Source organism: Echinops telfairi, unplaced genomic scaffold (assembly GCF_000313985.2).
Source record: "Echinops telfairi isolate 266 unplaced genomic scaffold, ASM31398v2 ScPeMD7_2291;HRSCAF=2852, whole genome shotgun sequence".
NCBI classification, from domain to species: domain Eukaryota; kingdom Metazoa; phylum Chordata; class Mammalia; order Afrosoricida; family Tenrecidae; genus Echinops; species Echinops telfairi.
This window is the reverse complement of record NW_022106189.1, coordinates 18,811,123-18,816,391: the sequence shown is the minus strand read 5'-3', so window position 1 is coordinate 18,816,391 and position 5,269 is coordinate 18,811,123. Positions and strand designations below refer to the sequence as shown.

Genomic DNA, 5,269 nt, shown 5'->3' with positions numbered 1-5,269 from the left:
ACTAAAAGGAGGCATCCACACCCCTGCCAGGGTTGGAGGAAAGCAAACTTCCTCCTCGTTCTAATGGAAGGGGAAGAGGAGAGCTTAGACCGGGATCCAACTCTAGTTCAATCCTTGGGGAGCATACTACAAATCAAAATTTCAAAGCTCAGGTCCCAACTCTGAGGTCCCTGATTTCACTGGTCTGAGAGGGCTGCCCTTAATCAGTATTTTGTTTTAAGCTTCCCAAATGTTGTAGATGTGCACAAAGTTTAGCAATCCTTGCTCCAGGCAGGTGCCACATGGTCAGCCTTGCAGAAAGAAAGCTGTGTCCTATGTAAACTATCGGGCATGGACCAGGAAGCCAAACCCATCAGACTCCATTGAGACCCTAGAGGACCCAGGATTTGAGGAGGATGATTCCCTCTTCCAAAGTCTATGTACTATCCAGACCCTTCTTACACAACACAAAGGAGAAGATCGAAGCCCTAAAACATGGCGAAAGGCAAAGCTCTCTGGCAGCCTAGGGGACTAGAGGATGGCTAACAAAACACTCAACACATGAGTCAAAGTATCAATAGTGGTCCTATCTTGTGGGCTGGGGGAATCAGAGAAGAGACATCTACTCCAAGCTATTCAATTGCTCTCTTTGTTCCTTGTTCTTGATTCGAGAAGAGACAGAACTTTCTAATGGATCCAAACCCACTGTCTTCTGAGTTAATTCCGACTCCTAGTGACCTCTGTAGGCTTTCTGAGGCTGTCAGTCTTTATAGGAACAGTTGGCCTCATCTTGCTCCTGCAGAGCAGCTGCTGGGTTTGAACGGACAACCTTGCAGATAGCAGTCCAACACTTACCCAACAGTGCCCCAAAATTCTTTCAAAAGGAAAACCCCCCAAAATAAACTCACAGCCATCAGGTTGATTCCAACTCATAGGACAGGGCAGAGCTGCCCTTGTGAGTTTCTGAGGCTGTAACTCTCGACAGGAGTACAAAGCATTGTCTTTCTCCCATGGAGTGGCTGGTGATTTTATTTTATATTTTTAACTGCCAACCTTGCAGTTAGCAGCCCGACGTGTCTCTATTCTACTCCCAGGGGAATGGGTGGCTCAAGGAAGGAAGGAGGTCCCTGTCCTTGAAGACACGGAAGTTTTGCTAGAGGACCAAGCCAGAAGCAAAGGCTCACTGAGATCAAGGCAACCAACCACGAACCAGTGACATCAGCATCCCCTCAGAACTGGGCAGAAATGCAAATTCTCCCTTTGCACTCCCTGAAACAGACCCCCAGGAAGAGCCCGGGAGTCTGAGTTTGACTTTGTCCTCCAGATGATCCGGATGCATATGATGCGAAGCTCTCCCTGGACGCCTCGGGGCCGCTCCTCCACAGATGCTGTTACCGCCCAGGCCTCCCCAGTCTGGAGCAGTGATGCTGGAAGCTCCCCTGAGCCTGGATCTGTGGTCCTCTGAACTGCAACTTCGGAACATTTGCACTAACAACGAGGTGATGATGGAAGGGAGCACCCATCTGTGCATCCTTTTGTACACTCTTTGCTCTTCTGTAAAGGATGCTGGTGATTATAGTGGGGTCCAATCAAGTCATGGCTGCAAGCCTGGACCAGCCTGTATTGACGCATTTGTGGGAAGAACTGGCTGAAATTAGAGCTTGATGCCCCAAGGAATAAACTCCGTTTTTATCCAAAGGTTCTTGTTTTGCTTCTTCGATTAGCCTGGCTTTCTCCCTCCCCAACCGCACCACCTGTGCCTGAATCCGGGTGGTCCACTCTTCCGGTTCTCAGGCTGGCAGCAAAGTGGGCAGAGAGGGTGGCTGAGCCTGGTCAGCTGCACTTCCCCAGTTCTTCTGTCATTTATCTGTAAGCACACGGGGCTCCAAGGTTTGCAAACGTTTCGTCTAAAATGCATTCACGGGGCTCAGGGGAACCTGGTCAGAGAGGCCCCTCAAGGGAGTTGGCAGAGCCATATTGGGGAAACCTCGGTGGTGGCGGCAGATCACTAGGTGGGGTGCAGTTGAAAGGGACGGTGACAAGGGTCATGTATGAGCAGCTTCCTTCTGCTGGTCCTGTACGATCACCATAGCCTCTCACTCCGTCCCTCCAACAGCCCTAGAAGCCCCCGCTATCCAACTTTGACGGGGCAGGGAAGCTGGAGAGGGGTGAAGCTGCAAGTGGACAGCTGCAATGAGGGTGCCTGGACTCCAGACAGACAGAGCCTTCAGGCCACAAAGGCCCTGTTCTGAACCCCTCTCTATGCTGTATCTCTGAGGAGCCGAGTCGTGCAGTGGGTAAGTGCTTGAGGGCTTACAGCAAGGTAGGTGGTTCAAACCATCTAGAAAGACACCACGGGGGTCGCTAAAGATACACAGCCTTGGAACCTCTAGAGCAGTGGGTCTCAACTTTCCTAATGCTACGACTCTTTAATACAGTTCCTCATGTGGTGGGGACCCCATCCATAAAATTATTTTCATTGCCACTTCATCACTGTCATTTTGCTACTGTGATGAATCAGGTGACCCCTGTGAAAGGGTCGTTCAACCCCCCCCAAAGGGGTCGAAATCCACAGGTTGAGGACCACCGCTCTAGAGGGTCACTATGGGCCTGAGTCACCTTGATACCACTGGGTTTAGTTTTGGGTTTTCTTTTTGTTTGTTTGTTTATATTGATTGTATCTTCAAGACAGGTCAAGTCCTAGCTCTGCCGCCGTAAAATCCTGTCAGTCTCTAGATCCTGGTATTACGACTTCACAAGAGGCAGAGGAAGAGCTGCCAGTGCTACAGCTCTGTCATTTGGTGGCTCAGCTATGGGCCTGTCAGTCGGTGCTAAGCACCAGGACAGCCTGGGAGGCAGGCCGGCCTCTGAGCCGGCAATATTGCGGGGAGCGCCAGGCTTCCTGGGGCCCTACGCTCACTTGAGATACTCAGGGACACCTCTCTGGCCCCACCATCTCAGCAGCTGGGGAGTCACAAATCTTTGATAGCCCAGCACCTCCCTTTGCCAGGACTGAAAGTGTAGAGTAGAATAGGCAATTTATTGTAGGCCTGCTCTGTGGCTGCAGATGCCTGCTACCAACACCACCACCCCCTCCAAAAAAAAAATACTGTGTCCTGTTCCAGGTGCACTCTGGGAAGAAATAAACTAGACTATTCATTTTCTCAAGAACAAGTTTGCAAAAAGAATTAGACAGGACACAGGAATGTCCTGAGTGATTGCTCGCTGTTCTAGAAAGTCTCTTAACACCAGGCAAGTTAAGCACCATGTGGGCTGTGTCTTTGGTGGATGCACACAGGGGCAACTCACAGTCCTCACTCCTTATGTTTCCAGAGAGAGGGACTTCTCTAGTGTAACCCAGACCCCTCACACTTTCCTCCCAGGGCCTGGGGATGACTCCGCCCAGAATCCGGGGAGAGGAACTGAGCATGCTCCACTGAGCCCTCCTGGTCTCTCTTGAGCTTCAGTCTGTCTCCCTGCACAGGACTTGCATTCTGTTCTGCTCCAGCGCTACATCAGGAGGGGCTGGCCCCTCATCACCCTTTACGTGATGCCGGTGGTGGCCTACAGCTCCCTGGTGGTGTAGGGGCTATGTGTTGGGCTGTGATCCGCAAGTCCAGCAGTTTGAAACCATCAACCGCTCCTCAGGAGAAACATGGGGCTTTCAACTCCCATAAAGAGTTACAGTCGCAGAAACTCACAGGGGTCAGTTCTAGTCTGTCCTAGAGGGCTGCTGAGAGTCGGGACCATCTCGATGGCAGTGTTTTGGTGGAACAATGGTTTGTTCTCAGTCGCTAACTGAAAGGCTGGCAGTTGGAATCCCCTGCCCCTGTGGTGCCACAGAGGGAAGGCCTGGCGACCTGCTTCCATAAAGTTTGGAACCAAGAAAACCTCATTGAGCACCTCAACTCTGTCACGTGGGATTGCCACAAGTCAGAATAAACTTGTCCGCAATGTTTGGGTTTACGGTTACCTAGCACCAGGGGCGAAACTCAATCTTGGCATGCAGCTTGATTTCAGACTCTCCTGTTAGAGGCCTGTGGTGGCCCCACACCAGGCAGGCCAGGTTCTCCAATCAGCTGCAGGAAGGGGGAAACCCCTATGGGTTCATAGGCTTGGTTCCCTGGGGCCTCGGTCTGCCCTGCACAGCCCTGGGGCGCTCCACACCGATCCCCAGGAAACCATAGTGGGCACCAGATGCGGCTGCCCTGGGGCTGCCCACCTATGTGGTTTCGCTCTCAGCTCCTTCTACTGAGAACCTCTCCCCTCCACCCAGCCCTGCCTGTGCCTGTCCCTGCAGCTTCTCCGTCACGTCACCTTTGGCGATCCTCCTTGCCTCCCTACGGCAGTTTGATTGCGGCCTGTAGTGGAAGCGATCACGTGTGTCCAAATAACGCACACACGGCCGCCTAGGACTGTAACTAAGACAATCCCGGGAAGTTGCACTGCACTTGCTGTGTGCTGGGCACGCTCTCCTTATCTCGTCTGTTTCATTTTAAAATTCGCTTGTGGGAATCCACCAGATTGCTAGGATGGCGGTTTGAAACCCCACCCTTTGTGTTTCTATTAAGCCATCGCCTATCCAAAGCACTGCCTGGTGTGAAATGATGGCCCAGGAAATGGGAAATGAAGGAAGCAGGCCCAATGGGTCCCAATCTCTACTGACCACAGTGCAGGTGTTGAGCCTTAACCTTGCTTTCAAGGTCACACATATGCATGTGCTCTCTCCGGATGTGTACCCAAGATGTGGGTTGACACAGCACCAGCACATGTCAGGCATCTGCACAGACGACAAGCAACTGAAGGTAAGACACACCTTCGTTCATCTTATTGTTCCTTGCATCACGGGTACAAGCACCGAGCATGGGACATCGTAGGTGTCTATCAAACCCCAAACCAAACTCACTGCCATCAACTCAATTCTGCTTCACAGCCACCCTGTAGGCAGAGTAGGACTGCCCTCTTCCGGTTTCTGAGACTGTGCTTGTTTATGCCTATGTGTGTTTATGCCTATGTGTACGTGTACACATATGTGTAAGTTTATGTGTGTCTATGTTTGTGTGCATGTGTGTGTTGTATATGTTTATGTTCACGGGTACATGCATGTATACATCTACGTGTCTATGTGCATAAACATGTAGTTTATGTTTACACGTATGTCTATGTTCGTAGAAAGCCTTGCTTTCTCTCATGGAGCAGCTAGCAGGTTCAAACTGCTGACTTTGCCTCGAGCAGCCCAAGGCCACAAGGCTCCTACAGGTACGTGTATCTATGTGCTAAATAAGCTCCT

General features: G+C 51.2%; 1 protein-coding gene across 1 annotated transcript in view; it reads right to left on the bottom strand.

The window, feature by feature from the left end:
* SLC6A2 (solute carrier family 6 member 2) overlaps positions 1 to 5,269 on the bottom strand; it is a 40,647-nt gene that overhangs the window by 14,577 nt on the left and 20,801 nt on the right. The window lies entirely within an intron of this gene.